Here is a 12,389-nt window from a genome sequence, read left to right as displayed (position 1 = left end):
CTAGTCGAATGGTTGAGAAGAACTAAGTTAACATGACTTAGAAAGTTTATTGCTTGCGATTGTCTTATTTTATGTTGTACAAAATACTCTTTAGAGTTACTCGAGAGAGAGTCTAAAGAAAGAACCTAATGTCTCGAGAGAGCTAGGTTAGAATCTGGACTCGAAAGAGCAAGATTAGGCTTGCATAAACAAGAGATAGGGACTTAGAGATAAGCTTTGTTTGTCAACTTGTATCGCATGCATCTTAGGAATGGGAATGATATTATGTGGTCGCATATTTGTGTGAATGTCATGTTGTCATCGCATAAATAGAGATAGAAGTTTATGTGCAAACCCTATAGACTTATTGCATATATATCGCATGCGTTCTAGCCTTAGAAGCCGTGGTATTCGCACCGAGAAGTGGTTTATTGTTGTATGCATGTTGCATGATCGCAAGCATGAATGCATTCTAGGGAGTGTTAGCCGAAACCCTTCTCAACCGGTTCACCGCATATTCATCGCATTTCCCGTTTACCAACTCTTTTCAAACTCCATCGCATTTGTTATTTATCTTTAATCAACGCAATTAACAAACTAAACACTTTATTTATTTTCCCTGTTACCGTAAAGTTTTCATCAAAATTACCAATGCAATCTATTTTCACAAGTCCCTGTGTTCGACTTTGAACTTACCAGGAAACTTAGAGGAATTTACATTTGAATTCCGCTAGGAAAACTTGAGTGCACAACGCAATTCCATCAATGTATATCATCCATCTTTCCACTACATAAAATACTGCATCAGGAAGCAAGATCGTTCCAAACCCATTATGAAAGTATAAACGCGTTCACAAACATACAAAAACAATTATGCATTATAGAGTAAACTACAACATGCTTTCAATTAAAAACAAAGGGAATCGAGTGCATGAACTCTTCTTTAAGTATTCCCTCGATCTACACTAGTCAGATGTCCCAGCAAACTCGATCACGAACACAAACACAACGAAGAACCAGTGAATTCACGAACTGTCAGATCCTCGAACCCAATCGAGTAATACTTGATCCTTGACCCTCGAATAGCAACATTCGACACTACCATTCGGTTGCCTTGGTATTCTCAGTGTGAGAATCCAGGAGGTGTGGGCTTTATGTGAATTTGGTAGAGGAAAGGAGGATGTAGACGATCGAGTAAATGGGAGAAAGGCTTAGTCTATCGTATAGACACTGGGTACTCGATCGTCTAGTAACGAGGAGCAATCATTAGTAAACTCGCTCATCATTTACTCTCTCAAAGGGCTATCGTATAACTCTCTCTATCACTCGATCAGATGTAAGCAATAAATCTTGCGATTATCCAAAAAATGAAAATAATTTTCACCTTTATTCTTCAGTTGTTAAAACTGAAAGAAACTTCCCACTTCACGCACGGCTAAAGGAGAAACCAATCACAATTATCTCATATTTTTTTTTATTATAAATAAATATAATAACTAATTTATCATATTATATTTATAATGTATAGTTTTAATATCACATTATTTAAACCATAGTTCTTTTCTCCTTTATTTAATATAAATCATATTTATATTAATTCCTCCAATTAATGTATCAAATACATCAAATCAATTATATTACATATAATTGAAATAATTTAATTATATCGTATATAATCAAATTCCCTCTTGTTAATTTGAACACTTCAAACTAACCTAAAAAATGATTCTCAACTCGAATCCATTGAGCTACCAAGGGGACCTTATGGATCTGTAGCGTGAAGCTCCAACGGTACGTGAATAACTGACTAAACTCTTTAATCACGATATCCACCATCTGTTAATTGCCGGGCACTCTATTAAATACCGATAGCTACACTATTTGCACTATAGATATATTTCAGTATCCATTTAATATAACCAATCAACAGTACGATAACCCTTCATAGATCGCTCGTAAGTATAGTTGGGCCAATTTACTGTTTTGTCCCTATAGTTACATCTAACTCCTTAAGTACCACTAAATCCTCTAATGAATAATACATCATAGTTCTACTATGAGTGAACATTTCTCGGGCCATGAGAAAGTGTGTGGCGCCATATTGTTTAAGCCTCGGAATCAACCCTTAAGGGAGTGATCTATCTACTTACCCATGCTTCGGGGAATGAATGAATTTCGTCTTGTGTAGCTGAGTTCCCAGTTCCCCAATTAGACGAATCCTCAAAGTGGTAGGTTTAAGTCGGCGATCTGGCCACTCACACCCATGCAAATCAAAGGACTGCCTTTATAGGCAGGAGTTCCGAACTCACTCAGAATTAAGGTCATGTTACCTATGGTCATCCTAGTGAAATGAAATTCTTTGTCATGAATGGTGTTATATAACGAGAATAAACATTTCATGATCTAGTCTTATACAAACTTCTTTGTATAGGATACACCCGCTCGCATGTCTCACATGAATGATCAGGATCAGATCATTTGTAGCACTTTACAACATTTGTAACATCTACAAAGCGAGGCATATCCATAATGTCACTAGGATAAGGTTTCCCTCCTTTATCTATATACTACAGGCCATTTAGGTTATCACTTAAGGCATAATCCACTTGTCTCCACATACATGCTTAAGTTACAACGATAACCAGGGATCTTAGTTTATTGGTTTGTGGTTAATGCAACTAAAATATCTCATATTTCATTGACAATAGTGAAGAAAATATCTCATATTATTACATCACAAAAGTTTGTTCATACACGTGTTTACAATCTACAAGACCCTACGAGATTTAAGGCATCAACCCAACAATCTCCCACGTGTTCTAAAGCGAGTGGGTGTACAAGATAAATACAAGTACAAAACAATAAACTAGGGCACAAAGGCTCAGTACAAAATCTCTCACTTGCTCTAGTCCAGCCGCAGGCGATCCCTTAGACCCATGCTCTGTAGGTGACCCTCAAACACTGTAGCCATGAGAGCCTTCATAAACGGGTCAGGAACGTTGTGCTCTGAAGTTATCTTCGTGACTATCACGTCCCTTCAATGCACAATCTTGCGGATGAGATGGTATTTACGTCTATATGCTAATCGCGCTTGTGATTCCTAGGTTCCCTGGAATTCGCCACAACACCACTATTATCACAATAAAGGGTGATAGGCCTAGACATGTCTGGAACAACTTCCAGATCAGTCAGGAATTTCCTGAGCTAAATGGATTTCTTAGCAGCTTCACAAGCCGCTACTCGGCTTCCATCGTGGAGTCAGCGATGCACCCCTACCTAGTGCTTCGCCATATTACAGCTCCTCCGTTAAGAGTGAAAACTGATCCTGAAGTGGATTTTCGAGAATCCTTATCATTATGAAAATAAAAGTTTGTGTATCCAGTAAGGATCAATTCCTTAAATCCATACACAAGCATGTAGTTCTTTGTTCTTCGAGGATACTTAAGGTTGTTCTTGACGGCAGTCCAGTGACCTTGTCCTGGATTAGACTGATATCTACTAATTATCCCCACAGCGTAGCAGATGCCAGGTCTAGTACATAACATCGCATACATCAAACTGCCAACGGTAGATGCATAGGGTACCCATCTCATTTCCTCAACCTCTTGAGGTGTCTTAGGACACTGTTCCTTAGTCAATGTAACTCCATGCCAAAAAGGCAATAGGCCCCTTTTGGAGTTCTGCATCGAGTACTTGATCAACATCTTGTCAATGTACGATGCTTGAGACAGCGTTAGCACTTTGTTCTTTCGATCTCGAAAGATCTGAATCCCATGAACAAACTGAGCCTTTCCCAAATCTTTTATTTGGAATTGGGTTGCTAGCCAGTTCTTAACTGAAGTCAGTAAACCTACATCATTCCCAATGAATAGGATATCGTCTACATATAACACTAGGAAAACTATTGTACTGTTGATGATTTTCTTGTAGACACAAGGCTCATCAACTTTCTAGTCAAAGCCATAAGATTTAATCACAGTATTAAACCTTATGTTCCAAGATCGAGATGCCTGTTTCAGCCCATAAATGGACTGAATCAGTTTGCAAACCTTTTGCTCTTGACCTTGGGCTATGAATCCCTTGGGCTGCACAATGTAAATGGTCTCCTCAAGATTACCATTCAAAAAGGCAGTCTTGACATCTATTTGCCATATCTCATAGTCATAATATGAGGCAATGGATAGGAGGATGCGAATAGGCTTCAACATGGCAACAGGCGAGAAAGTCTCCTCATAGTCAACTTCCTCCACGTAGGTATAACCCTTTGCCACGAGTCTAGCCTTAAAGGTTTGCACATTCCCATTAGCACCCCATTTCATCTTGTAGATCCATTTACGACCTATAGGTTTAACCCGATCAGGTTGATCTACAAGATCCCATACTGAGTTGAAGTTCATAGACTCCATCTCAAGATCCATGGCTTTGACCCATTCATCTCGGTCAACATCCTCCATTGCCTTTTTGTAAGACAATGGATCCTCAACCTCGCCATCAGCTACAATAGTCAAGATTTCAGTGAAACCTATATAGCGAATATGTGGGTTCACAACCCTCACACTATGTCGAGGTTCCCTAAACTCTTGAGGTGGATTTGACCTACTAGATGAACTTCCATCAACAACTCTTGTTGATGCAGTAGGCCCTTCAACAACTCTTGTTGAAGTATTAGTAGTTTCGTTGGAAAGTTCACGCAACACGATTTTACTACGTGGACTGTGCTCCCTTATATAATCCTCCTCAAGGAATGTAGCATTTTTTGACACAAACACTTTGTTTTCTTTAGGATCATACAAGTAACCCCCTCGTATCCCTTTGGGGTAGCCTACAAATAAGCACAGCTCGAACGTGGTTCCAGTTTCTTAGGATTAGCCTCGAGGTGAAGCACAAAACGTTATCCAACCTAATGAGACAGACCATGGGATATGTTGTCACATGTTCTGCTCCCACTTACTATGAAAATTCTCTCCATTCACCTTGGTATTGACCTACCCAAACACCATCCTTTAAGGGGACACTCCCAGGTGCCTCGAGGCTGAGGATAGATCTCATGGTGTGAACTTTAGGGAGAAACATGTAGAGGTTTAAGTGAAGTATCATATACCCCAAGTACCTCCCACTTAATGTTCTACCTAGGGATTCATTAACTTAGACAATCCGGCTACTGATTTTATCTAAGTGCGAGTTTAATTTGCTAAAAAAACAACTCTTGCTTTTGAGAATTAAACAAGTTCGAATCATGTCCCATTAAACACTTTAACATACTATCATCAAATTTGCATGCATGCATCAAATCTATCTAATTTACCTTTCCAGGTAGGTTCCTAGGTAGGGGTGTTTCGTTTCCGTCAGCTTAAATACTCTAGCCTAGACAGAACCGCTTAGATAAAAGGTCCCTTATGTTGGGTTTGATGCCCTAAAGTCTCGTGTCCTATAGTTTGTAAATAGTTTGTACGAACGCTTGTGATATTATAATATATGATATTTACTTCACATCTTGATTTACTCAGTTAAATGTTTTATTTGATTTCCAATAAACCTAAAATCCTTGGTTACTTGTGAAGGATCTCTTACCGAAGAGTTCCATGAGTGCGTTCGGATCGCTCCGATCTCACAGTGACCGAAATACAACATTGTAGATTTATACGAACAGTTATGCAAATAAACACTAATTATCGGTGTGCTATGAACAACAAAATAACAAGGGAAAGAGTGCAATACCGATTGAAGACGTTCTTCAAACTTCAGCACTCAAAGCAGCGAAAAACTCTAAGTGATCTACCAACACCCAGCAGCAGCGTCAACAACAGTAGCATGAACAACCGCATGAACACAAATGCCATGGGGACGACACCACCACTAAAGAGCCTCGGGTATTCTCAGAGTGAAAACCCAAAGGGTGGTCTTTGGTGAATTTGGTAGAGGAAGGAGGAATACCAGATCGTGTAGGCGATAAGCAAGTGGGAGGGAAAAACCCACTATCGCATAGTAGAATACTTATCGTTTAGGAGAAGCTACACGATCGTGTAGGATTTACTGAACGATTGTTTAGGAAAAGGTATACGATCGTTTAGCTAAATCGGCACACTATACGATTGTTTAGAGAAGCTATGCGATCGTGTAGGCAACAGTGTGCGATTGTTTAGGCGTGAGGTGGACGATTGTTTAGGCAGAGAGGAGCTATCGATAGTCTCTCGATTTTCTTAAGCGATCGTTTAGGAAACACCATCGCACTCTTTCTTTTTCTCTTCGGGCGATTGAACAACTGAACGAATGAACTCAAAATTCAAAATGAAACAATTTCAACTTTATTCATCGGTTACAATAACTGACAGTTTCCCATTAACCCACGTCCAAACGTGACTTTTGGATTAATTATCATATAATTAACCAATTAAAATATTAATAAATATAATCATATTATATTTTTATCCTATAGTTTGATATCACATATCTACTATAGTATTTCTCCTCTACTTGATATAAATCATATTTATATCCAATTTCCTCCAAAATAATGTATCTCATACATTTAGCCAATTATATCATATAATTAACCAGTCCAATTATATCATATATAATCGAACTTCCTCTTGTCAATTTGAACATTTCAAATTAACCCAAACACTGGTTTTCGAATTTATCCAAGCAACCCAGGGGACTTAATGAACCTGTGGCTCGAAGCTCCAACAGTCCGTGAATAGCTGACTAAACTCTTTAGCCACGAGATCCACCATCCGTTAATTGTCAGGCATTCCACTAAAGACTAACAACTGAACTCTTCTTACTACAAATATATTTCTGTGTCCATCGGATATAACCAATCATGAGTACTATGACCTTCCGCAGATGCTCGTAAGTACAAGTGGGCGAAATTACCGTTTTACCCCTGTAGTTACATCTCACTCCTTAAGTACCACTGATTCCTCTAATGAATAATACATAGTCCAACTATGTGTGAACACCTCTCGGACCAAGAGAAGATGTGTGGTGCCACATCGTTCAAGCCCCAGAATCAGCCCTTAAGGGAGCTATCTATCTACTTACCTCTGCCTCGAGGAAGAAGTGAATTCTATCTTGTGTAGCTGAGTTTTCAGCTCCCAAATCAGACAAATCCCCAAAATGGTAGGTTTGAATCGGCAACCTAGCTACTCGCACCCATACAAATCAAAGGACCGCCCTCAATGGTAGGAGTTCCCAACTAACTTAGGATTGAGGTTATGTTACCTATGATCATCCTAGTAAAGTGAAGTCTTTGTCATGAACGGTGTTATATAATGAGATGTTAACACTTCGTGGTCAGATCTTATACAAACGCTTTGTATAGGATGCCCCCGCTCGCATGTCCTTAACACGAATGATCAGGATCAGACCATCTGTGACAAGTCACAACACTTATGACCATTCCTCAAAGCGAGCCGCATCCGTAGCGTTACTAGGATAAGGTTTCCCTCCTATATCCATATACTACAGACTATTTTGGTTATCACTCAAAACATGATCTACTTGTATGTCACCACATACATACTTGAGTCACATATAGATAACCAAGGATTTTATGTTTATTGGTTTGTGGTAAAGCAAATAAAACAAGCAACTGAGCAAAAAAGCAAGATGTGAAGTAAATATCATATATATTAACAACACAAGCGTTCGTACAAACTATTTACAAACTACAGGACACGAGACTTTAGGGCATCAATCCCAACAATCTCCCACTTGTCCTATAGAAAAGTGGGGTGTACAATAAACTAGTACAAAATAATAAACTAGGGCACAAAATAATAAACTAGTAGAAAATCTCCCACTTGCCTTAGTTAGTGATGCGTTGTTTTATGTAATGAAAATATGGATGTTATGTGTTGATGGAATTGCGTTGTGCACTCAAGTTTCCCCAGTGGAATTCAAGTGTAAATTCCTTTGAGTTTCCTGGTAAGTCCAGGGTCGAACACAGGGACTTGTGAAAATAGATTGTGTTGGTAATTTTTGATGAAAACTTTACGGTAATCGGGAAAATAAATAAAGAGTTTGGTCGTCGATTGCGTTGATTAAAAATAAATAACAAATGCAGCAGAGTTTGAAAAGAGTTGGTAAACGGGAAATGCGATGAATGTGCGGTGAACGGGTTGAGAAAGATTTCGACTAACAATCCCTAGAATGCGTTCATGCTTGCGATCATGCAACATGCATACAACAGTAAACCACTTCTCGGTGTGAATACCACGTCGTCAAAGGCTAGAATACATGCAATAATTATGCGATAAGTCTACAGGGTTTACACATAAACCTCTATCTCTATTTATGCAATGACAACATGACATTCACACAAATATGCGACCACATAATATCATTCCCATTCCTAGGATGCATGCGATGCAAGTTGACAAACAGAGCTTATCTCTAAGTCTCTATCTCTTGTTTATGCAAGCCTAGTCTTGCTCTTTCGAGTCCAGTTTCTAACCTAGCTCTCTCGAGACTTTAGGTTCTTTCTTTAGACTCTCTCTCGAGTAACTCTAAAGGGTATTTTGCACAGCATAAATCAAGACAATCGTAAGTAATGAACTTCCTATGTCATGTTAGCTTAGTTCTTCTCAACCCATTCAACTAGTTTAGCTACTTATGCGTATTAAGAAAGTGAGTAGATGTAGAAATAGAACTTCCATTAAATAGATATGAAGATGAAGTACAAAATAACAACGCAAGTATAATAAAGAGCCTGGTAGCAATTTCTTGCTGCCAGGCATTTACACTGCTTCTACTCGTGCTCTAAAGATATTCTCACTCTCGCGAGAGTTGGCCCGCTCTCTACTCTTATGCCCCAAAGTTCTCTTTCGAGTTGCCTTGGGCGATCTCTGGTGCCACCACTCTTCTCTTGCTCCGCCGTAAAATGGAAAAGAAAACTATGAACAGAAGTAACTAGTTAACTCGTCAACCGATCAACCCCTTTTCTAAAGAATGCACTTGGTATTTATAGGGCATCAATGGTGAAAGGCGGCTTTTCTCTCCCAATTGTATAGATGGGATAGCTTTAATTCCTGATTGATGTGCTGAATGATTGTTACCGATGAAGCTGAATGTACTTTGTGACCATTATCGGCTGTCAACTTAATTTGGATTTGACTGTCATTAGCTTTCTGTCCTATCGCTCTTAATTGGCCTTTCACCCAGATGTGCCCACCATGTTTCGCTGACCAAGTTGCGGGATCCTTCTTGGGCGAATGTTTGTGAGCACAATCAATTAAAAGTCTTGCAGTGAAGTTGCGCTCGTCCGATAATTTCCTATGATCGCAATCTTGCATTGCGTTAACACATATTCTGCACAAAAATATAAAAATCAATAGTTCTAACACACTGAACGCATGTGACCGCAATATTATAGAATTTATGCTTAATGGACGCAATTTAACATATTTTATCAATGCAATCCAACATTGTTTAATAACTTAGCACTATGATAACATGCATTTCTGCCCGTTATCACACCCCCCAATTTAAACAATGTTTGTTCTCAAGCATAAGCTAAAGATTCCTTTAGCAAGTCCACCGCAAAGTTCTTTTCCTAGATTTCTCAAGGATACTTCATTCAAGTCCTATATACCAGAATTTTCTTAAGTCTTATTCAAGTCTCTTCTTAAAATATTTCTAAGACTTAGATACTGCAAATTTAACTTTTAAAAGGACTTTACTAAATTCCGGAACATCGCAAGATTTATTTCAAAAAAGAAAATTTTTTTCTTACTTGAGTGTCAAATGATTTTATCCTTGCACAAAAATTTTCTCCCTATATATATTTTTTTTCTAACCTTGCGCTGATTCGAGTGCCTTACCTTCGTTTTGGCTTGCCCCCATGCGTGTCATGCGGACGTCCAACTACGAGCAATGCACTCTTTCTCAGACTAAACTCATACCAATTTGGCAGTGGAGTTGCGGTCATTTATTTATGCGTTGATCCTGGTGACTTACTTTCGTTTTGGCTTGCCCCCATGTGTGTCATGCGGACATCCAACTACGGGTAAGTGCCTTTCACAACTTAACTCTTATCAACATGGGTTTCCCATTGCGTTGACAGTGGAGTTGTTATTCTCAAAAATATATTTTTTTGTTTTTTTTGAAAATAGCAAGGTCGAAAATAAATACCTCACCCCCAAATTTAAAATGTTGCAATGTCCTCATTACCAAAAGATTAAAATAAGTCATGCGATGGTCATAGAATGCGTTATAAAGAAAGTTTGAAAGAAAACTAGCAAACTCCTAACTTCGAGAAGCATTTCATGAGGTGACTATTTTAAGACTAAGTTGACTCTAGTGTATATGAAATAAATAGAAGCATATTTTTCATCATTGAAATCATACTTGGATAAGAAACAGAATGCGGTGACTCACTAAATTTATCTATGTCATTGCGGTTATTAAAGAGGATGTGGTGATAAAACTTTGAAGACTAAAATGCAATGTGATAGCGTAAAATTGGAAATAAAGATAAGAAAGAGTACTCCCCCAAATTTTGCGCTGTCGCCTGCATTGTATTGACGCATCCATCTTTGCGGCGATCTCTCTTCTTTGGGTTGTGGTGATGGAATAAGATAAGTGCTTCTTTGCGTAACATCTCCGCAATCCAGCGCCTCGATCGTTGTAAGAAAAACAAAGAGAGAGTCAAATTATTTTAAACAAAATAAAAATCGTTATCACAAATTTTTTTTTATATAATAACGATAGTGATAGTAAAACAAGGATAAATCAGAATTGAAAAGATAGTGAAAATTCGAGTAGTGGAGAAAAGAGTTGAAGAATTGAGGTTTCCCAAAACTTGCATCTCTGATAAGTTGCAATCATTTGATAACGCAGGGACCACTTATTTTCGACCGGTTTGTTCACGTCCATGGTGGCTTTTCTCTCTTTTCTTTGCCCTCTAGGATCTTTACTGTCTTAATCCAGAGTTTTTCCCCATGAATGCTTATTACAATTTCCCCCCTGCGCACATCAATTTGAGCGCGACCGGTTGAAAGGAATGGTCGTCCCAATATGATGGGTGCATCTTCGTCCGCTTTATAATCCAAAATGAGGAAGTCTGCCGGTAGGATGAATTTATCGATTGAAATTGTGGCATTTTTCAACTCTCCTTCAGGATGTATTCGAGATCTGTCCGTTTCCCTTGTGGGCGTAAGTGTGCCGGCATTCAATTGTTTGAAGATTGACAACGGCATTATGTTTATACTTGCCCCAAGGTCACATAGTGCTTGGCCACTGAAGGTCCCTCCGATAGAGCATGGGATCGTGAAGATTCCTGGGTCGCCTATTTTAGGTGGGATCATAGCATTTTGCGCTGCAGCCACTATTGCGATATTTTCCAAGATCGAGACACCTGCTTCGGTCCATAAATAGACCGATTTAGTTTGCAAACCTTTTGCTCTTGACCTTGGGCTATGAACCCCTCGGGCTGCACCATATAAATGGTCTCTTCAAGATTCATGGCCTTGACCCATTCATCCTGGTCAACATCTTCCATTACCTTCTTATAAGACAACGGATCCTCAACGTCGCCATCTGCTACCATAGCAAGGATTTCTGTGAAACCCAGATAGCCACTATGTCGTGGTTCCCTTAAATCTTGAGGTGGAACCGACCTACTGGATGAACTCCCATCAACAACTCTTGCTGATGTAGTGAGCTCTTCAACAACTCTTGTTAAAGTTTCAGTAGTTTCATTGGAAAGCTCACGCAACATGACTTTGCTTCATGGACTGTGCTCCCTTATATGATCCTCTTCTAGGAAAGTAGTGTTTGTTGAAACAAACACCCTATTTTCTTTCGGATCATAAAATAACCCCCTCGTGTATCTTTGAGGTAGCCTACAAAGAGGCATAACCTTGATCGTGGTTCCAATTTCTTGGGATTAGCCTCAAGCACATGTGTAGGGAAACCCCAAATGTGGAAGTGACGTAAACTAGCTTTACGCCCATTCCACAACTCCAGAGGTGTTCTTGCAACACTCTTAGAGGGAACACAGTTGATTATGTATACCGCAGTCTCCACTGCGAAACCCCAAAGTGAGTCCGATAGGGAAGCGTAACTCATCATCGAGTGAACCATGTCTAACAAAGTCCTATTTCTCCTTTCCACTACACCATTCTACTGAGGTGTACCCGATGCTGAGAGTTGGGAAACGATTCCATATTCTATCAAATAGTCTTGGAATTTTGAGTCCAAAAGCTCTCCACCTCGATCCGATCGAAGTGTTTTAATCCGTCTATCTAATGCGTTTTCAACTTCAGCCTTGAACTCTTTAAACTTTTCAAAGGATTCAGACTTCTGTTGCATAAGATAAACATACCCGTACCTAGAGTAATCATCAGTAAAACTGATAAAATACTTATAGCCACCTCAGGCTTGCACATTCATAGGACCACAAAGGT

This window comes from Benincasa hispida, chromosome 11, assembly GCF_027475165.1.
Source record: "Benincasa hispida cultivar pf3 chromosome 11, pf3_genome.v1.1, whole genome shotgun sequence".
NCBI lineage: Eukaryota > Viridiplantae > Streptophyta > Magnoliopsida > Cucurbitales > Cucurbitaceae > Benincasa > Benincasa hispida.
The sequence above is the reverse complement of the archived record's forward strand: the minus strand, read 5'-3'. Positions refer to the sequence as shown.